Source organism: Pogona vitticeps, chromosome 4 (genome assembly GCF_051106095.1).
Source record: "Pogona vitticeps strain Pit_001003342236 chromosome 4, PviZW2.1, whole genome shotgun sequence".
Lineage (NCBI taxonomy): Eukaryota > Metazoa > Chordata > Lepidosauria > Squamata > Agamidae > Pogona > Pogona vitticeps.
In genome coordinates, this window is record NC_135786.1 from 84,975,701 (window position 1) to 84,999,354 (window position 23,654).

The 23,654-nt window shown below is 39.1% G+C and overlaps 1 protein-coding gene across 8 annotated transcripts in view; it reads left to right on the forward strand.

Moving 5' to 3' along the window:
* Positions 1-23,654, forward strand: part of ADGRL2 (adhesion G protein-coupled receptor L2) — a 723,239-nt gene that overhangs the window by 297,158 nt on the left and 402,427 nt on the right. For all 8 annotated transcript variants that reach the window (XM_078393038.1, XM_078393043.1, XM_078393041.1 and 5 more), the window contains one exon: positions 15,518-15,622. The gene's annotated coding sequence lies outside the window, so the exon portion shown is untranslated. The remainder of the gene's footprint in view (positions 1-15,517; positions 15,623-23,654) is intronic.

The window sequence follows — 23,654 nt, forward strand, 5'->3', positions numbered from 1 at the left end:
GGGATTCTTACTGGCCACTGTGAGAAACAAGATGCCGCAGAGATTTTTAGTCTGATTCAGCAGAGCTTCTACTACCAAAATGAAACCCAGCTAGTCCTTGGATTGATGCCACATTTTAACTAAGCTTTAACTATATGTGAAGTACAGAAGCAGATTTCCTCTTTGCTACAAATCCACGCACCCTCTGCCTATTCTACCTGTACACATACCTGGTTCACATGGATTTGTCCTATTCTGTGCACTTCTCTCTAATCTTTTCGTCTTCCCTTTCACTCTTTAAGAGGTTCCTTGAACAAGCCACATATCTACATCTCCTTTAGTCTGCTGACTCCTTTATTTTGCCTATTCTTTTACTACAGTCTTGCATTCTCTATTCTATCCTCTCTTATATAGTCCTTTTTGCCTGTTTTCAGCCAGTAAACTGAGAAGTCTACTAGTCTCAAACCAGCTGCAGGAAATTCAGCCAGTTTTTACTAGAGTTCTCACAACTGCACCCATCAGCATTCCACCACATCAGCCTTTGGAATACAGCTCCCAGCATCCTAACCATTGGCCAAGCTGGATTGCAATGATAGGCATTTTAGTCAGGGATGGAAACTTGAGTCACGGGACTGTTGAACTGGACTTAAGTCGCACTGGTTGGACTGAGTTGGACTCACACTCAACTCAGGTTTTTTCCCCCAAACTCGGACTTGTCTCACATCTCAGAACCCACCCACCCCTTGTTTTTAAGAGGAACTCAGGCTTGGGATGTGGTGGCGCTGTGGGCTAAACCGCAGAAGCCTGTGCTGCAGGGTCAGAAGACCAAGCAGTCGTAAGATCGAATCCACGCGACGGAGTGAGCGCCCGTCACTTGTCCCAGCTCCCGCCAACCTAGCGGTTCGAAAGCATGCAAATGCAAGTAGATAAATAGGGACCACTTTGGTGGGAAGGTAACAGTGTTCCGTGTCTAAGTCGCACTGGCCATATGACCACGGAAGATTGTCTTCGGACAAAACGCTGGCTCTATGGCTTGGAAACGGGGATGAGCACCGCCCCCTAGAGTCGAACACGACTGGATAAAAATTGTCAAGGGGAACCTTTACCTGTACCTTACAGGCTTGGGACTGAAAACTCAGACTCATATGTGGTGGTGCTGCGGGTTAAACTGCTGAAGCCTCTGTGCTGCACGGTCAGAAGACCTGCAGTTGTAAGATCGAATCCACGCATTGGAGTGAGCCCCCATCTCTTGTCCCAGCTCCCACCAACCTAGCGGTTTGAAAGCATGAAAAATGCAAACATGCAAGTAGATAAATAGGTACCACCTCGGTGGGAAGGTAAACGGCGTTCCGTGTCTAGTTGCACTGGCCACGTATGCTAGCTCTATGGGTTGGAAACGGAGATGAGCACCGCCACCTAGAGTCAGACACGACTGGACAAAATTGTCAAAGGGAAACTTTACCTCTACAGGCTTGGCACGGTGCTGAAAACTCAGACTCATACTTGGAACTCAAGACTCAAAGACTTGCCAACATCCCTGATTGTAATACAGCAAAATATGAAGAGCATGGCTAGGCATCATTACGTTACAGCCAAGCCAAACAGTGGCTGAAATCCAGTAATGAACAGAAACTAGAGTAGGTCCATTGAATCAATGGAATTTACAGAGGAGTTGACTCACCACATCCCCACTGCTTCAGTGAGCCTAGTCTAGTTCTGACCTGCTACTAAATTTCAGCCTGTATTTCAGAATGAAAATACCTGACATTTTTTCTTTTGAAAACAGAAACACAGGTCTTAGGGGCACAGTATAGAAACTTGCAATTATTTCTAACTTTCTATTTTCCCATGTACATACAGAAACAACCTAATGACAAAAAAGAAATAAATAAATAAAGAAAAAACACCTTGGCATCCTATTAAAAAAAACACGTTATTCATCCTGACCTCTTTTCCCTTGAGCTTAAATTGGAATTTTCTACCTGTGATGTGAAACACAAGAGATAAGCATTTTACATTTCATTTTTCTTTGTCTGTTAATGTGTATTAGGTTTTTTTCTTAAATATGGATATAAATGGGAGAGTTTTAAAAGGAAGATAATTTGCAAACTAAGCGAACATGCAGCTATTTGGCTTGGCTCTTTAGACATCAGAACATTGTAATCCGAGGAGCATTATTTCCTGCTGTGGATAAAGAAAAGGCAGTTTTGCTTCTTTGCCATTTTAACATTTTTTTCTAATAATAAAGATCATTGTCTTTGGATTTTCCTATCATAACTCCATACTCTTTGCTAAAGTGACTAAAATGATTAGAACTCAAGGAAGTTGAGACTGTTAAAAATCCGACACATTCTTCTTTGTACAAATAATTTTAATGGGCTGGTTTTAAATTTGGCACATAGCACATTAATCCAGTCTAACTCTTCTATCAAACTGTCTGAGTTTCTTTAACAGATTCCCCCCCAAAACTGTGTCAAAAACATAAATCACTGGATTAAACTTGTTGGAGATGATGAAAGCTGAATTCATGTATATACATGTGGTGGTACAAATGGGCCCTTTTATAATTTAACTTGAATGAAAGCAATAAATTTGAAACAGGTTTAACTGATGATATTGGTAATCCACAACAGATTTCATAAATGTTGTTGAATGAACATTGGTTTTGTTGAGTAATCCCCTGGATTAAAGACGGGAAAGATAACTCAAACAATCTGCTAAGCAGCAGAATAATATCATTTTTAAATGTTATTCTAAGAAAGAATTATACTATCACCAGTACCTCTAATGATTAAATACATTAACATGCAAAGAATGTGCAGCATTCCATTCTGATGACTCTGATCTGAAGATTTTTGTCATTGTGATGTGTAAAGAAATTGGGTCACTTTTGTTTTTATTCACACCAATGCTATTTTTTGTCTGTCTTGGTTTATTGAAACATAGATTGCTGGAAGACAATTGTAGCTTAATATGGTAAAAATGATAGCCTTCCTGGGACCTTACATTCATTTTCTTTTTTTGCTGTTAATTTGATTTTAATATGCCATAGAAAACTGGAATTTTATATATATATAAAAACACCCTTGCATTTAAGAGAACAACAGTGTAAATGGCCTACACTAGAAATACTGAGATATTTTTCACAAATGAACTACAACAATATTACAGTGCATTTGGTATCCAACATATGTATTTATAATGCAAACCCAGCAACCATACACTCCAGCTATGTCCTTTGCTTTCCCATTATCTTCCTTTTTTAAAGGATTTTCCAGAGTTTACATAGCCTTGGCAATAATAGGTTTATGAGATTTTCACTTTTCCTTGAAAAATCATAGGTGATCACAATTCTGCATTTTGGCAAATGAACTGTTGACTGTAAAGCACAAGCAAGTCCTTTGGTATTGCCTCTTCCTTTGGTATTGCCTCTTTGTGTCTTAAGATGTCCACACCCCTTACTGTCTCTAGTCCCTAATCACCCTTGTAATAATATATCTGCCATTAAGTCAGTTCTCACTTATACCTATTCTTTCAGGGTTTTCCTGGTAGGGAGTACTCAGAAGTGGTTTACAGTGGTGCCTTGCTTAACAATGATAATCCGTTCCAGGAAAATCGCCGTTAAGCGAAAACATTGTAAAGCAAAATAAAAAAACCTATTGAAACGCATTGAAACCCGTTCAATGCGTTCCATTGGGGTAAAAACTCACCGTCCAGTGAAGATCCTCCATACGGCGGCCATTTTCGCTGCCAGTATAGCGAGGAATCTGTCCCTAAAGACAGCGGAGAGCCATCCTTCCATATGAACCTACCCGTCAGTTAAGATCTAGCCAGGGGGCCCTTTTGAAAGAGCCGTCCCTTAAGGAGGTAAGAGGGACGGCTTGTAGACAAAGGGCCTTTTCGGCAGCTGCCCCCAGACTATGGAATGCCCTCCTGACTGAGATTTGTCTGGCGCCGACGCTGATGACATTTCGGCGCCAGGTCAAAACCTTCCTGTTCCAGAAGGCTTTTAATTGAAATAATATTAGCTGTGGGTTCGATGGCAATTTTTATATATATTTTAATTGTATTTTAATTGTTCTAAATTTTATTGTATTTTAAATGTTGTAAGCTGCCCAGAGACCTTTGGGTAGTGTGGGTGGCATATAAATTAAATAAATAAATAAATAAATTGTAATTACCCGGGAGCCATTTTGAAACCACCAATTAGCTGTTAGAAAAACATTGTTTTGCGAAGAATTAGTTCCCGAAGCAGGGAACCGATCGTCACAAAGCGAAATTTCCCCATTTAGACCATTGCAATTGCGATCGCAAAAAGATCGTCGTAAAGCAGATTCATCATAATGCGGGGCAATCGTAAAGCGAGGCACCACTGTACCTTCTTTTGGGTGTGTTCTGAGACTTTGCAGCTTGCCCAAGGTGACATAGGGTGGCTCTTCTTCCTGCAGGTTTACTGAGGAATTTAAGTCCCAACTCTGACTCCACAGCCAGATACCTAAAGCACTGAGCTGTCCATAAATCTTACTATGTCTTAAACTACACAGAACAAACTAGTCACTATCTACAGCAAAATAAACAGGCGTTAATCTGATGTTATTTTAAAAAAAGAGAAACACTTCAGAAAATGGTGGGAGAACATTTCACACTGCAAGTTTACTTTGCAGCTGACCTCCAGGTTGCCTTTCACAAAGGGTTGGGTACATGTGGTAGTTTGTGTGTGTGTATGTGGGGGGAAAGGATTTCTATTCCCAGAATCCTTGGGAGGGGATAACAGATGACTAAAAATGCCAAAAGATTTTTTAAAAAAAAATTGAAAGTGGCCAGAAGATTACTTCCTGTTTTGAAAAACTGATAATTTTGTTGCTCAGTGGGGCTGGCAAATTATTTACAAAGTAAGCCACCACTACAGACTTACGAACGTGCCAACATATGTTCATTTCGAGTTACGACCAGCTCCAGCCGCAACATTTTGCTTCTACTTGCAACCAGAGCTTCAAGTTACAACCAGAAAAAGGCAGGGGGGAAAGGTGGGGAATTCAAATGTACTAACCATTGGTGCCGAAGAGGCCGCTTCTTTGTAGTTCTTTTGCCCCAGCAGTTAGAGTGAGTGTGATCGGAGGAGGCTTCGGACTGCATGGTAAGGTTCTGCTTTCTACTTTTTAAAAACTTCTGGATGGGTTTTGCAGTGTGGTTTTGGGCTGGGTGATGGGATTATGTTTCTATGCTGTGATGGGTCTTGCAGGGTTTGTTTGTTTTTTGGTTCCCCTCCCCATTTCCGATGGGTCTTGCAGGGTTTGTTTGTTTGTTTTGGATTTTTTCCCTATTTCCAATAGGTCTTGCAGGGTTTGTTTGCTTTTTGCTTTGCTCTCTTTTTTTCATTTCCGAAGGGTCTTGCATGGTTTGTTTGCCTTCTGCTTTGCTTTTTTTTTTTTTCATTTCTGAAGGGTCTTGCACAGTTTGTTGCTTTCTGCATTGCTTTTTTTACATTTCCGAAGGATCTTGTATGGTTTGTTTGCTTTTCTTTTCTTTTTTTCCTTCAACCGGAACGGATTAATCGTGTTTCCGATGGGTCTTGCAGTGTTTGTTTATTTGTTTGGTGATTTTTTTTCTTCGGCCGGAGCGGATTAATTGCATTTTCTTGCATTCCTATGGGAAATGGTACTTCAATTTACGACCATTTCAAGTTATGACTGAAGTTCTGGAACCAATTAAGTTCGTAACATGAGGATTCATCATAAAATGGCTGTACTGGCACCCAGATTTATATATGTGGGGCTTGATTTGAACTTGGGATTCCCTTTCCTTCAGTGTGTTTTCTGCCAAGAAGTCACTTCCAACTTACAGCAACCCTAAAACCACTTTTAATATATTTGTGAGATGTTCAAGGAAAAAAATTATCATTTCTACCCTCAACCAGTGAGTTTCTGTTGCTGAACCCATATCTCCTGAGTCTTAATCAGTCCCTCGTAACCATTACACCACATTGGCTCTCTCTCCCCCCAGTACAGATGCCAAATTAACATGCCATAGGAGTGATTACTGTGAGTTGAATCTAGATAAATTATGGTAAGGATAGATCCATTTGAGCTGGTGTGGTGTAGTGGATAAATTGTCACATGAGGACTCTAGAGACCTGGATTCAAATCCCCACTTAGCCATCGAAATTCACTCAGGGATGGCAATAATAAACCGTTCTTTGAACATTTCACATACTTAAAAAAAAACAACGAAGCACCTAATTAGGTTGTTCCATTTAAATCAATGGGTTTGTTTCCAGAGATTGATCATTGGAATTCGTCATCATTAACTCGTTCAGAATGAACCACTTGATCGTCACACTCCACACAAATTTGACTCTCTTTATTTGAAAAAAAGCATGTTAGAAGGAGATCTAAAGACCTATGCAAATGTATCAGATATTCTGATTTGTCTAAACATGGTAAAAACATGGTCACACAAACAAAGGAAGCTGACTCACATTGGTATTTAGCCCAGTATCGGTGACTAGAACTAACAGTGGTTCTCCAGAGCTTCAGGCAAGGGACTGAAACTGGAATATTCAGCATGAAACACACATTTTACCACTGAATGGTGAGTTTGCTGTACGTAAGTCATTTTTTACCCAAGTTAAGAAACCCAGCCACTTAAACCTTTCATCATAAGGGGAAAATGCTTTAACATCTTTCTTCCTTCAACATTTTATCTCAAAAAGGATATAATTATGAAACCTTCACATAGTAGTCTAATTCTCTGCATTTCATAGCTTTAAATCAATGGCATTATCAGAAACGCCATATTAATTCCAGGGACTTGCATAATAATTCGTGAGTTACCTTTTATTAAAAGCTGAAGTTCCACCTTCCATTTTTACAGCACTCTCTAGTGGAACACTGGGGGCTTGTCTTCCTTTTTGACATTCCCTTGCAAACCAACTCTTGCAGTTTTTAATTCTCTGGTTTTGCATGACTGCAGTGGGCACTGAATGGGGATGAACTGCCGGATAGCTCAGTGGTATCTGGTTGCGGAGCCAGAGGTTGGGAGTTCGATTCCCCACTGTGCCTCCTTGATAGGGGCTGGACTTGATGATCCATAGGGTCCCTTCCAGCTCTGCAGTTCTAAGATAAATTGGGCTTTCACTGAAAGCAGTGCATTGTAGAATAAATTGCACCTGAACATGGTGAGAACTCCATAGTTACCCCACCCAGCAGTACTCATAATTCTCCTTCTCCTCTTTCTCTTTCCCCTCCCCTTCTACTTCTTCATCCCCTATATTTTTAGTGCTGCATATTTTCATTCTGGAAACATCCTTAGCATTAGGATTTCTCTAAGACAATCCTAGTAACATTTTCTAATTACCAATTGGTACTTACTATCCTTCCCCCCATACTGTTTTCAAAACAGAGGGAGCTGCTGCAGTTCGGCAGAGGCCGTGAACCTGCCTGATGAAGCACAGATGAATATAAAGTACTCCACTGAGCTTAACAGCTTTTATTAATGTGCAGCTCCAACAGGCATTTTTAAAATTCATTGAAAGGTTAAAGGACACACTTTCAACTGTTGTTTTGCATTTTGTTTGGCGAGATTAGTTTTTGTACATTTCCACAAAGAAAGTCTGAAGAGATATCAGCAAATTACTTTTTCCACTAATTACATCTGCAGCATTCAATAGCTTAAAAAAACCCACCACACACACACTTTGGGCTAAACACCAGGATTTAAACTAGCTTTAAATTGGACCAGCCTAACAGGACAGAATGAGAAATACTCTGTACATACTTGACAACTATTTGAAGTTGACTGAACTCACATGAATACGTTGCAAGGTCTGAAAGTAAAGTATCAATCTATTACTATAACAAAGTCAATCAACTAGTGCTGATTAAACTCAGTACAAGATCAGCACTTGATTTACTTTGGTCATCAGTATTAAAATTCGTAAAATCTTAGAACTGCAGAGCTGGAAGGGACCCCATGGATCATCGTGTCCAGCCCCATCAAGAAGGCACAATGGGAAATTAAACTCCCAACCTCTGGCTCAGCAGCTAGAGACCGAAACCACTGAGCTATCCAGCAGTGTCCAATCTAAAAGCAATAACAAGTGGGCATCATCTTCCACCATTTGTATCTGCCCTGGAGAACCACAGGCTTTGGCAATTTCAAATTTCTCCAGCAAAATATTAGTACAATTAAACCTTCTTCAGACACCATCCCTTTCCTAACATAATCATCTCTCTCAGGTGTTATTACAGACACTGTGTAGCAGCCAAATGTCTCTGTATTGAGGAAGCTGCCTCTTTATACGTTTTTGTTATTTATTCATATATCAAGTATAATAGGCTAAATCCATCATTGTGCAGGTGATCTCAACAAAACTGTTATCCTCATCCCCACCCTCTCCATAAATAGCTTTATAAGCCAATGTTGATTTCAGATTTTGTTTTAGGATCACATATAGAAGAAGGATCCCTGCCCCCTATTTCTGGCAGTGACCATTAGCAGCCACATTCTACCCATTTATATCCCACCTCTCTTCAACGGAATTCAAAAGGGTGTATAAGGCTATTCATCTCGTCACTTTAGAGTGCATATGTACAAGAAGTAAAGAGGAATCTGATGAACTCCATCCATTTTGATATGCTGGAAATGAGAAATTAAAAGTTTGGCTGCCAATCTATGGCAACAATTCATAGTTTTGGTTTCGGTTTTTAAAAAATATTACTTGTATTTCCAGAAAAATGAGTGGGATAAGGTCTCTCCATCATCAAGCTGTTATATTGACACTGGGTCTTTTGTGAAACCTATCTGACTGCAACTGACCTAACTGCTGCAAAACAGAAATGCAAACATGGTATGGACATGATCTAATTAATCTTGTACAAAAGTTTGTAAACATATATTTTGGACTACATCTGCTTGAACCCACTAGCCATGCTAAAAAACCAACTCTTTGAAATGGTCCAAAAAAAGTAACGCTTCAAAGTGCCAATCTTGTACTTACTGCATCTGATTAAAATAGCTGCAAGTTCACAACCCCCATGTATATGATCTGGAAATGCATTCTCTTTATACCCTCAAACAGCTCTTTGATCTCAATCCCATGCTACCTTGGTGCTGCAATATAGCTGCTGGAAAACATGGCTGAGTTCTGTACTGTAATAATAAACTTGGCAAGGAGGCTGCCTTGTGGTCCAGCAAGGTTCTATGTCTACTTCTTATGCCAGCAGCAGCTGTCTGAAGGTAATAATCTGCAAACATAGAAGATAACAGTGTGATTGGTTGATCTAACTGTTTCTGGGCTTGCATATTTTACCAGTGTGAAATGGAATTCCAAACACACAAAGATGTCATGGGGAAGGATGAGATTTCCCATCTTGCCAAGGTCATCTATAAATTCATTTGAGTTTGCTTCCTTTAAGATTCTGCACATATGGTGTCCATTTATTCATTTTATTTATATTCCCTCACCTTCCCAATGGAGCCAATCAGGGAAGTTTTAAAAAAGCATTTTAAAGACATTGTCCAAAATCCTATTAGTTACAACCAACTATTAGTTATACAGAATTGGTATGCATCTTGGTGGCAAATTGCTACAGCCCAGGGATTTCTTGTCATGTGTCAAATCATGCAATTGGCTGCCCAACAGCCAATGCCTATTCTGACCTCTTAACTTGTGACAGTTTGGATCAACGATCTATGCTAACTGCAACTGAATTTTGACCAAATCCACGTAAAAATACAGTAAATTGCAACATTTTAAAAACCAATTAAATATATCATCATATTAAAACTACTAATAAAGAACCATTGGGAAAAAAAACTCTTGAAAGCATGTTTAAAAAGGGCAACATCCCCCATCAAAGCCCCTTCCTTGAGTTGTTTGTCAAACAGAACAGAGAGGTTTTGTTTCAAAGGTTCCATTCTGCCTGAAAAGAAAGATCTTTGCTGCCATGGACAAAGGTGAGACATATAGGTGGAGTAGGTCTACTTTAATTATCTTCCTATAGATGTTCCTAATGATAGCCACCCCTCTTTACTTCAGACAAAAAGTAATGTACAATTCCAAGGCCACAGTAAAAGAAAGTTTAACACCCTGACTACCTACAGTAGCCTCTCAATTATCTAGAGCACTATCGAAAGTTACTTTTATGTCTTCTGTGTAGCCTAGTGTTATCATAATCATGTGTAAACAGCACTCCTGATTACGTATCTGAATTTCTGACTGAGATGTTCTCAGCCTGTTAGGACAAATATACTATATTCATACAAATATAGCAGTGATTAGGCTTGCCGTAGCCTCCCTTAAGAGGCAAGCATAAAAATCCCTCTCTGTAATGTAGTGGCACATAAACGTAGCATTTCGATACTGGCCTGGGTTTATAACAGTAAATACTTCAAGCCAGACTTGAATGAATAGGGCAATTCCTAAAGGTAGGTTAATTATTAGCAACTATTATGAGGTTCCTCTAAGTGCTCTTGAGATAAGAGCTCCCTTTGTTTTTATCCTAGAACTGCACAGTGCACCTACCAGACTATACCTACCGATTGTGAGGCCTGGCCTGGGGACTGAGATCATGCACTTGATAACTATGGCATCAGCGGCACCCATAGTGGTCGATATTACATATAAGGGCTGCCATGGAAACAACCACAGAGGCGGCAACTTGCACAGCATTTGCTGTAAACAGAAATAAATGGAGCCTTCCTGACCAGCTAGCTACTTTTCACAACTCATAGAAGAATTCCTTCTCTATGTAGAGATACCTATAAATTTTATTGACATTTATGTACTGCTTTTGATATGCATCATCGTAGTAATGCTTGCAACAGTGTTGTGTAATACATTTGTTTGCTATCTGTCATCAAGTTGCATCTGACTTATAAAGAGCCTAATAGTATTTTCAAAGTATCTGAGACACTTAGGGAGTGGTCTTACCAGTGCTATTCCTCAGTGAGTTTTTGTGGTAATAGAGCTGGGCATGAACTATAGTTTGATGGTTCATGCCAGTTTGGCCCTCCGGCTGCATAGCTGTTTTGTAGGTGCCCCAGCTTCCAAGCCCCGCCTTCTCTGGCGGGACCCACTCAAAGGCAGTGGCATGTCTTTTCAAGGTTGGGAAGGCAGGGCACCTGTAGAACAGCTGTGCGGCTGGAGGGCCAAAATGGCACCAAGCGGCAAACCAGTGGTTCGTGCCCATCTCTAAATTTGAATATTGATCTCCTCATCTGTCACTCTACCCACTATGCCATACTGGTTCTCACTGCAGTATAGACCACATGCATTAATTTTGAGTTGCAGGGTTTGCCACCTATATGATAGAATGAGCCATGTTGTGTGAAACAGTCTTACTGGTATGAGTGGCACTACAGCCTACATTTGTTGAATACCATGATGGTTTGGAGTTTTTTGGTACCTTGCATAGGGAACCCTAATTTAATTTTTAAATCATATATTGTTTAATTTATCTTTTAATATTTAACTTATTGTGTTTTTAAATTGTGTGAATTTTTTAATGTTGTGAGCCGTTTTGGCTCCCTTGTTGGGAGAAATGCAGCATATAAATAAATTATTATTATGATGATTATGATTATGATTATTATTGTTGTTGTTGTTGTTATAGCACTTGAGAGAGAAACTGCCTTCCATTTGTCTGGCTATAAATCTATTATAATATTTGGTATATATTGGTATGGTATGGTATAGTATATATTGATGTCTTATGTGATACAACATGTCTGCTTCCAGAGGTACTTGCCTCACTTTCCTTAATGGTATAACCACCTCTGGTCATAGGTAGAGTGCTGTGTTCTACTGGGATATTTTTCACTTTGATAAATACGATAGGAGTTGTATTTGGGATCAGAGTGAGTATTTTATCTGATTATTCTGAAGAATCTCTGGTAAAACGAGGGGAACTCTTCCTTCTATCTCTGATCATAATGCATCAGGTAGACAGAAACAAGGTCACTCAATATCATAACAATGCAATTTCTATTTTTGAAACAAATGAAACCTACTTTCCTGAAAACAAAGGAAAACCTGGAAGCCATAAAACAGAGCAATTCTCATTTTAATGTAACCTAAAATTAGCTCAATATATAGGATTGTATTTAAATAGGTATGCATCTTTTAAAAAAAAGAGAGAACAACCCAACCCTCAAGCACTTCATTTTGTTTTTATTGTATTTTTTTTTTAAAAAATCCACATTACATATGGTTCCATGATAGGAGGTTTCAGAAAATCATAAAGTGTTTTTGCCTGTAAAAGCAATGTCCTTTCTTGTTAATGCCAAGAAAACTTTTCCCAAAACACTAGTTCCTGCTCAAGACTCTGTAGCCGCTAATGAGGAAAACACTACAAGTACCTCATTGAAATGTTTTTCTTTGTTTATCTATTGGGAGTTTCCTCTGTAATAGCAAAAGAATCCCTGAGTATCAATGAGTCTGAATGTGTTCATATTCTGCCAAGAGTAAAGTTGTAAAGCTTTGTGTGCCAGCTCTTTAAATTAATCTAAAATAATGCAAAGGGGAATTTGTCATCTTGGAAGGCTTTTTACAGCATCGTCACTATTGTCTCAGTTAATAAGAGTGTTATGGCTTTCTTCCTCTGTAGCCAATTATGACACCAGGGGATAGCATCTCTCTAAGGAAGACAGAGAATAAAAATGTGACAAAATATATCATTGTAGTTTATTATTTTCATTGTGATGATGCCTTCTCGAGCCCGTGAGCTGAACGGAGGTTTCTGTTCAGAGATCAACTTTGGCCTAAGTGCCAAGTTGCCCCATTATTAGGACCATTAATTCAACACACAAGTTAAAATTATAGTACTTTGCCCGATACTACAAACTCAAGCTCCTTAGTTTTAATAGGAATCAGGACTGGTATGGCCTTAAAGGACATATGAAGCTGAAACCGGAGTCGACCAGTCATATTGTTCATTTCTGATCACTTGTTGTTTCTGTCCACATACCCAAAGCTTTTTGGGTAGATGGATTAGTTCTGAGGAAGAGAGCCTGCAAACGGGCAGCAGTTACAGCCGCAAGGAAGTAGACCCAGTCAAAAGAGGGAAGTCCACTGATTTATGCCTAAGAGCTGAAACCAACAAGAATAATATGGACTGATTTGTCTTAGATACAATCAAGGCACGCAAGGCTGTTTTGCCTTCATACAGCAATGATCGTCTGTATTGAATGGCTTGATATGTTTTTTTGAGGCTATGGGATGATGCAAATTATAACCTGAATAACGGGTTATTTAAAAACCTGGATTAACTCACATTCAATATTCATAATTTTAGATTCTGGGGGGGGGGCAGAGGGAAGTACTGTGAAGTTGAAAGACAAAGGAGTGGATGCCACACTCCCTGACCTGCACATCTTCCTGTGGCCAGATGCTTAGAGGATGCTGGAGCAGTACTGAAGCAAAGTTCAACAGTCGTTTAAATAGATTTCTGTATATAGAACATGAAGTGGAAATATTTTATCCTTAACTCTCAAGCAGCAAATATGTTTTGGGTCAGTTCTATGTCCCAATAGGGCAAATAAAGAGTGTTGTCTGAAATCCCAGAGAGCCCTTGCCAGCTAGCATAGACAATATTGAGCTTACATGGTGCAGCTGCTTGGCATGCTTGCTGTACATGAACTTCCTGGATAAACCATATCTATGACATACTACCCCAGTGCAGTGGGTTAGACCATAGCATTAGATCATAAGCCCCGAGTACACATTGGCAGAAAAACCTGTTGACTGGAGTCCGCCAGCATAACCAAAATGATGTAGTTGGCAGCAAATGATTGCCACTGAATAAAGGCCTCCTTTTACAATTTTAAGATGCACACAGCTGCATACAGTATAGCGTTGTGCGCAATCCATGCACACCCTGAGATCTCAAAAGGAGGCCTTTAATCAGTAATTTATCACTGTCAATGACATTATTCCTGTTGCACAGACAGAGCCGAGCAATAAGATTTCAGCCAGTATTGCTGCAGAAGAAATGAGCAGTGCCATAATTAGGGCAGGATGGCTGGTGCACTCAGGGTGCTCAAATTTAGAGAGGCAAGCAGTGGTCTGATGGACTGCCAGTTGCACACAGCTATGTTCCTGTTCACATGACCTAGCCACCCAATCAGGCATGAATCACTTTGCCAAATCAAAACAGCTACTTCCACAATTAAAGCTCCACACCTATAAGTCTTGAAAAGGATATTTGAAAAAAGTTTTTTTTAGAAAAGATGCAATTTTTTCCTTTGCTGTTTCCCCTAGTCACTAACATTATTTATTACTATAAAAGAACATACTTCCACACTCCCATTCCCCCCCCCCCATTTTTCCAGAAAAACAAAAAACAAAAAATGGCTTTGGAGAGAAAAAAACCTTTCCCCCCAATTTTTCCATTTTTTTCCCTAGGCCTTCCCGTCTCTACACACATCAACCATGGCTAAAATTGTGAGATGTGGCATTAAACGAAGTAGAAGAGGACAGGAGCAGGAAAAAAAAAACCTCGTAACACAGTTCCCATGAAATATACATTTTAAAAGATTATGTTCCTGTATAAGTCAAGTTGTTATGTTTTGTTATAAATATGTGAAATTACCAGATTGCCCAGTATTTTTTTTTAAGCGGGGAGTCACTGCATCATTAAGCATTGAATGAATATAATGTAACTATTGAAACTGCTTAAAATATTTCCTAACCATAAATTATTATCCAAAAATATTTTTCAAGCAGATAAAAAGAGTTGTCAATTCTGCATAGTGAATGCCTCATAAGGGGCTCATTTATGGTTGAAAACTGAATAAAAGCAGTAAATTAAGAACAGACGTAACCATAGAGAAGCTGTAATCCACTGCAGATTTCCTTGGTGAATGAAGTATTGTTGTATGGATTTATTCTCTTTGCTTGTACAGTTAACCAGTCACATCTGTGGCTAGAGTGTTCTCTAGGCACATAAGTTTGATTCAGTAACCTGCCTACGCCCCTCAAAGAAAACTCTGGCCACAATGAAGTAAGCACATGTTAGTTAGGTACGTATTGATAAAGCACTGCATAAAGTGCCCGTCTGTTTTGCTGGACCATGCTGCCTTGCAAGGCAATCAGTTCAGTGCCTTTGAATTGGGAACATAAGGAAACGACAGCCGGTCTGAGGTTGTTTGAGAGGAAGTCTTGTTTATCTGCACTTTGCTATGTGCCAGCATCCTTTTTTTGGTTTTTCCTCTACCTTCCCAAAATGGATGCTGCATGAGTTAAAAGGGCTCAAGGAAGTGAAAGAAAGCACTCACCATAAATATTCATTTACTGCCATGCAAATACTTCGCTTTATAGGAATGTAAACTGTAATGAGTATGTTTGATTCACTACTTCTCTTCATCTCTCCTGCAGTGTTTGGCACATGATAAGCACTGGAGAACAGGAGAGGGATATGACCGGAAGTCCATTATGCCTTATTGCTCTCAGTTTAAGGGATGGGATTACATGTCCAATGAGACATCTATCTTGCTGGAATACTGCATATATGAATTTTCCTCCCTCAAATCTTTACAGGAGTGCCCTGGATTGCAAGGCAATGATTAAAACTTTGCAGCTGGGACACCGGATGAATAGCACAGCCTTTGTGCCATCGTATTAATACTGGATATGGAAGGAAATGTAAGTTTCTTTTTTTCATATCAAGCACTATTTAACGTTTTGATTTAACCTAACTGCTGTTTTTATATAATGATTGTAATTCAATATCATTAGCTTTCCCACAAGGTTTCTGCCACTGCCAGCTTCATTTCTGAATGTTTAATTGTTGCCTGATACACTATTTAATATAATGATATTTACTGCAACAATTACACAGTATTTAAAAGTCAGCCACTCTGATGCTTAGAACAGATTCCCAATTCATGTTCTACCCCTTGCCGGTCTTCTAGGCACCTGCAACACATAAATTAAAACAGATCAGCCTATAGCTTGGAAGCAACATACATACCGGTTAAATATACATCACTATAGTAATCAGAGGTGTAATTAGTAATTTTGAAACAGAGAGCAAAAAACTAACAAACAAACCCCAAACACTCCAATGTGCACCAAATCTAGATTGTCTTGTCCTCTGCAGATCCTCCTTGAAAGTGATGGCTTAAGGATATCCAGCTGTGTAGCCGAAGCTCACCGGTCTATGACAGGAAGTAAAATGCCATGCAGTGCCACCTCCCAGCGAGTCATACTCCATTGGAACCCCAGCTGGAAAAAGAAAGAAAAACCCCACCAGCAGTGCACACCACTAACATGCAACTACTCCATATTCTAAGCGCCTTGTTCTCCTTCGATTGCTGCTTTTAAGGGGTTATCCTGAGAAGCAAGGCATGATAGATAGTGTAGTATCTGAGGTTTCCTGTGCTCTGAAACAGACAAACTCAGAAACTATCCTTCCCATCACACTCTGCTTTTCAAGACCTCCCCTTGAAACAGAAGTCATAGTAGAGCTTTTTCTGTCTGTTGGTGCATACTGCTGGAGGTTTCTTTTGTCTTTCTTTTTCTGGTATCCAGGAGATTGTAATAAGGAAGGGTGAGCATGGCTTAGTGGTGGGGCTGCCACACAGCAGTTTGCTTCCTGCTGCAGATATGTGAGCTTTGGCTGCACAGTTACCTGCCTTTAGATTCTCACTTCTGAGGAAGATGTTTGACTGTGCCATCTAAATATGGTACCCTAGGACTTAGTCCCAGTTGCCTGGCAGTGACCACTGAATAAATAGCAGTCACTCTTAGCTGCCTAGTGGACATCACTGATCAAAGCAAGATGGGACAATATACTCTTAACTTCCAAAGCTACCAAGACACTTATATAGCTGTCCAAAATACTGCAGATGAATCCTGGATTTTCCTGATCTACAAAGCCCAGTTTTCATGTTACTCCACCCCCCGAAAAACTGTTGCTCTTCCCATCCAAAATTAGGTGATCAAGTGACATGTCACCAGTTTTCTTCTCTTGCAGTCATATTCATTCTCTAAATGTGGTTTTCTGCAAGGATGTGTAAGTGTAAGGCAATGATGAATTTTGAGCTACATTATATGCTACATATAGCCTATTATTAGAAGTAGAAATTTTGTTAAGTGCAGAGAAAGGCTGATTGGCACAGCAGGAGCATTTCACACCTCCCATAGTTTGCAAATCAGCTTTCATTGACCTGGATCCAAGATCAGCATGGACCTATTGATTAATGAGCCTTACACAGGTGTTGTACTGATTTTCCATTGATTCAGTGGGTCTACTCTAATTAGGAATAATAATTGGATTTAGGGCTTTGTTTTGTGTTGGTCTTTGGGACGTAAGGAACAGACGTTGTTTACAAGTACGAATATCTGCCTGAATCAGGTTTCTGAACACTAATGGATTTCCAACTTCTAATGATGACTGTTTACAATGCGTTTTGTAACTTTAGAACACTGTCACAGGGTCTTTAGCAACCTCACACTTGTCTTTTCCTCGCATGTATTGTTAGAAGTCAATAGACTTGCCTATATGTATAAATCAAATGGAAAGGCACAGTGGGTAATTTCTGCTGTAGTGATAGTACTACTGTATCCATTTAGCCTGTATACAGAATTAATACATGTCCTTTAGCAAGCTATACAATTTTACTGAGATGCTGTTTTTTAAATGAATTTGTTTTGTTAAATGAAAGTTGAGAAGGTTGGGGATGAATTTTGTCCAAAGTCAAAACCCACCATAGGCCACATCACCACAGGCCAGCAGTACATGTTGTGTTTCCTTTCCTATTTTTACTCAAAATCAGACTGGGAAGCTCTATTTTGTGATTTTAAATTGTGTTTCTCCTTTTTTCCTCTTTTCTTAAGGTGTGCGTGTACACACACACATAGAGAGAGAGATTCCAGAGGCTTTAAATTTGTAGTGAGAGTGGGTGGCTTTCAGATCACATGTTGTCTGCCTCTAATTTAATGATTTACCAGGTCTCATTGCTAAGACCTGGTCAGGTTCAAGGCATAAACAGATGTAGTTAAAAACAAATTAAAACAACTAGGAAAACTCTTGCACCTGTGGCAGAAGAGTGTACAAAGTCATTATTCGTTCTGGATTTGCCTCTTTTTTTTACATCATCATGTCTTAGTCTTTTAATTCTTGGAAAAATGTCTATAAGGTAAATTGATTCTTGTCTTTCTCTTACAGTACCAGGTTTTGTTAGACCTTAACATTGACCTAGAGGTGTTTTTTAAAAAAAAAAAAAAAAATTAGGGGCCATTTGTTTAGAATCAATATGAGATATATTAAATGTCTTACGTAATTGTATGGTGACAATCAGAATATTTGAAACCATATGACGAACTGAAATAGTGTATGTTGATTTGTCTGCTTTTCATTCACTTTCAAATCAGAATCTTAGTAAATTCCAAGACCCTTCATCATTTTCAATATGCTGCATCATTTGAGATTTTTTGCTAGTTTCAAAAAGAAGGTAAATTCTGCGGATTGTGTCAATGTGTAGTTATATAAAGCATGAACTAGAATATTCTTCTTTTGTTACACCATATATAATAAGATCCTAAGATTCTTTCCCCCTCCCGAGTGGTTAGAAGGACTTCTTCTAAAGGAACATAATTAAAGTTAGCAAGTGGTTTTGTGTTCTGCAGCATGTTACATCTTGCAGAAAAGGTTAGGGGTCCACTCTCAACAGCACATCAAAAATGTAAAGATGATAGGTGAAAGGCTTTCTCTTGAAAGTGCTGAAAAATAATCACTTAAAAGGTCAGTTTCCTTTTGTAGAAAAAAAAAGAGCATGTATTTAGTAGGCAACTTGTTTGGGAGAAAATGCAGCATTTTTAAAGGTTAACAAAGAAAGTACACAGCCAGCAGTGTCAGTTAGAAGTGAATCACTGGTCCTGTTTCAAAACCACAAGTGCAGTTTTTCTTTAAAATTCAGGGCATTTATTAGCATCCCAGTAGTATATCACCAGAGTTGTTCAATCCAGAAGTATAAGGATTTAAGCTGACAACAGTGGAGCTGGGATTTAATCAGTTCTCATCAGTTTATTTTTGTTTAACTGGTTTATGGATCCAGCAGTAAAAGGAACCCACAGTTAACTGCATTGCTGAACTTTTCCATTAGGTTAATCTCGGTTTCTCTATCCCTCCCTCTCTCCCTCTCTCTTTCCCTCCCTCTCTCTCTGTAGTGCCCTAGCTTTTTGTATAAGAAACAATACTGTATAGGCAGCATGTCCACAGTATCTTGCTTTCTGTTCAAACTACTGCCCAGTAGAAAATGACAACCGTTTCTATAAATGGGGTGGTGGGAACTATTGATTTTCATTTTCTTTAAGGAAAAAAATGATTCCTTGGTGGCAAAATGGATTACAGATCTGATATTCAGGCAAAATGAAATAACACTGTTAAAAATAAATGCAGAACTCCAACAACAACATACAAAGAAATAGATAGTTTATTTAATAAAATTCTGGGATTGCAATAAATATCCTTCCTGTAGTGGATCAATATATTACCAATAACATCCTGTTAGCTATTCCTTCTCTTCCAAGAACTGTTCCAAATTGATGCTCATTTTCTTTGAGTCATACTGGCTGCTTTCTTATTGTGTAACTATAAAATCCTTAGACAACATGGCAGAAGAAATATTTCTAAACTGTTCATAGCTTAATAAGATGTTACGGTTACTCTCCCTCCCCCTTTTCCCCGGTTTTATGGATTGCAGGCCTAGGAAGAGATATTTTTTATTAGTCATGGGCTGCTCTGATTGAAACATTATTTTTTTCTAGTAGCAACAGTCAGAGAGATAGGTGAGACTATGTTTGATATGTTCTAAAACAAATAAGTTGCATTTCCATCTTTATCAACATGATTTGGTTAGCAGTTTGTTAAAAGGAACATTTCTCCCTAAGACAAGAAGGTGACAGAGAATTGTTTCAAAGGAACACCCTTACATTTGTTTCAGCAGAATAATTATCTCTAATAAAGTCATCCTCTTTAATTTGCCATGCTTTCCATTTGAAAAGAGGGCAAAATCTATTTCCCAGACAATTTTGCATAGCAAAGATATTAATACTGTGGGGTTTAATTGTATCCTGTGTTTAAATACACTGTGGGTGAAACCCTAGACCTCTGCTTAATTGCTGTGAGAAAATAGCCTGATTTCTCTGAGATTAGGCACACGTTTATGTATACTTTGACCCAAGAGTGCCTCCTTCAGAATTAATCTTCTAAGGTACTGGGATTTACTATTGTACATTCTGTGGACCTATTCATGACAAACGGTGCCTAATCAACTAACTTCACCCTCTAGACCTTTCTTGGGCTGTCGGAGTTTTCCTTGAACTATTCATTTCACACATCCCTTGTCCAGTTGCTTATTAGCAAATCAGCCTCAGAGGAGGCAATAGGAGTAAACTTAATGATTCCTTTTTAATTAAAGTGGTTTATGCTTTAAGTAACATCCTACCAAACTGGAAATGAACAGAATGTCCATTTGAGTTGTCTAATGCACACTAAGAAACAATCCATTCAGTCTGTCCAGGGATATTCATCCATTATTTAAAATTGCCCGCTTGCAGGCATATTTGCGTTGATTCATCTAAATCCATGAGGCGTACTTTCATCTGCGGTATCAAGACTGTTTCCATAAGATATAACAAAATGTTCAGCCTTTCAAATATTTATATTCATCAACGCTCGGTTTGTTTATATTTTTGGCAATAGAACTTCTTTTAAAAATGGGCTCCTCCACTTAACTAAACAAAATGTGTCAAAATGGACTCTCGTATAAATACCAGCAAAGTACATTTGGCAATTGGAAGGAGTACAGAATCAACACGCCGTCCCAGCGTAAGTGAGTGATGTCTATTCACATACAGAGCTGAGTCTCTTTTGACTCTCGCAGGAATCTTTCCTCTGGGAAAGAATTTGCAGAATATTCTGTAAATTCCCGTCATTGGTCCCATTGCCATAAATGGAAATAAAAAATACGGACAGATGCTAAAAGAGAATAACTAATAACTGGGAGGCTCTGAAGCAGAAGACAAAAAAGAAAATAAGAGAAGAGAAAGCTGGATTCTAGGGTAGCAAAGTCCCAGTATTCTTGATAGGGGACATTTTTTTTAAAAAGCCACTGTTTTAATGAGAATAATCCTACACCTCCCTACAATCCTAAATACAAAAATATTTTTAAAATAATGATAATCAATGTCCTGTGGCTTTACTGAGAGAAAGATCAAGAAAGGGAGAGAAAGGTAAGAAGCAGGCAAATCATAACTTCAGTCCATCATTTGACTCAAATATTTTTGATGGGTAGAGTCACATTTTCTTCATGATAATTTTTGTGTACTGGATCCCCCCTCCCCCCTTCTTTCCTCCAGCTTGTTTGGCTGTTGTTTTCTCAATATGTGATCAGAAACAGACTCAAAGGAAAACATTTTTGTGGTAAACCCTCTAGCTATGGTTATAGCAATAAGCCTTGCTTGGCTGATAGTGTACCGCCTGCTTCAGCCTCTCTGGAGGGAAATGCAGTCTTCATTAAACAAGCCTTTTAACGGCAAGCCAAGCTTGATTAAAATCATATACAGATGAAATCATTTCTTTACCTTTGTAGTTCTGTGCATGCCCAACAATTCTGTAGGCTTAATAATACTTAGGAGACCGCTGGGGTCCTACTTAACAGTCTATTGTTATTTGCTGTCATTGCTCAGAGAAGTCAAAATGAGCAGTAATTTATTCCTGTTCTAATGATTACAAGTGTATTTATGCGGTGCATATATAAATATTGGGAGGGCTGGATGAAAGTCAACATGGCAGGATGTTGGAGTGTAGTAGCTGATCATTGTCTTATATGGAATCTCACTGAGAGCATCTTCCAGGGAAGCTTTTAAAATAAGTGGGGGGGGGGGTTAGCACATTTTAATCGCAGATGCCTCATTCAAGTTGTCAGAATGCGAGTGTCTGGCAAAAATCACACATGGCTTTCTGTTAACACTGAGCTACTGCTTTGTCAAATTCATTCAGAATTTTGACCCATCACATTCACATTTTTCTATCTTTTAAGATAAGATGAGAGAGAGAGAGAGAGAGAGAGAGAGAAGGTTTTAGGAAATGCACAAGTGAACAGTGCTCTTTGTCTGAAAACATGCTATTATGTTCTCTCAGCTTTGCTAGACCTTGTGTACAGCAACAACACGTAAATTGATTTGCCACAGGCTGGAAGCCAAGCTGCTCCCAGCAATTGTGGGAATAGGTCCCAGCAAGCTTGACCCCAAGCCCAGGAAAGAACCAGGGATGTTGGCGAGTCTTTGGTACCAAGTCCCAAGTCTCAAGCCTGAGTTCCAATTAAAAGTAAGCTTTTTTTCCTCCCCCAAAAAGGGAGAGGGTGGGTGGGTGGGGCCACAAATCGAGTTTGAGTCATTGCCCTGAGTCAAGTCCAAGTCAAATCGCTGATCTGACTTAAGTCCAATTTGACAGGTGCAGAAGAGCCAGGGCTCGTAGAGACGAGAAAGGATGAGAAAGGATGAGGACATCATCCAATGTCCTGTCAGACTCCTTGTTCCTTCTGAGATTAGCAGGAAGTTTAATAACAGATGGGGAGAGGGAGATGTGGTTTTCATATATCCTCATAAAAATTCAAAGGGTTACAAAAAGTGTGGCTGTGATGGATACTGTGACAAGTGCCTACATCTGAAAATTTACCATTATGCCTTAGTCACCACAACACTGCAAGACATTTTTTAAAAAAAAAATGTGGGTGGAATCCCTTGGCCAGTTTCTGAACTCAGGCCTGATGTCTTAACAGGTCAATGTATCAAGCAGAAAGAGTGAACTTACTTTCAGACACAGCTTGACTGAGCTTAATGAAGATAACCTTTGCGTCCTCAAACTTTATTTCCCATTTTAGTAATCAAACAGTATTAGCCATATTATTAATTAAGATCAAGAGATAACTAGATGAATAGCAGACTGAAAGATGGGTCAGATTACCTACCGGTAACTTCATCACCCTTGAGAACCTGAAACTCTTCCCAGAGTACCTGCTTAAGAAATAAACATGTTGAAATGACTTGTCACTACCTGCCCGTTCTGTCTGCTCTTGGGCAGAACACTGGCCAAGTATGAACGAAGATAACAAAACAAATTAAGGTAGAGTCAATTTCTGCTCTTTCTCCTCCTGCCACCCAATCCTTATTTTAAGGTGGCTCCTAGCAGTGATCATAATAGTGCAACGGCTACTAATCTGCCTTTAGAAAAAGGAGGCTGGCATGGACGCATTTCCTGCTGCAGTAATGGTCGTGTTAATGTATCTGCCCCACAGGTGATCACTGCGCGGAGAAAACCAAGAACAGCAAACACTCTCCTTTGAAGCAATGTGAATATTTAGCAGTGATTTATAAACCACAATGCATTCTGAGTTTTTTTTAAAAAGGAGGCAAAAAAAGGACATCGTTAATTAAGTAAAATGGCTTGTGATACTGCACAATCCTTTTTAAAAATAGCTTTTTATAGCTTTGGACAGGATAATAAATCGTAACAGTTTTAATAATTTATGAAGAGTCTGTTGCTATAATGTGAGAATATTAACTTCAGCGGGTCTTTTAATTTGCCGATGGTGTCAATAATATTGAGTGTAGTGCTTGCTTTTTTTCCCCCCTTCCCAGATTTGAAATAGCATTCCAAGTGACTGCG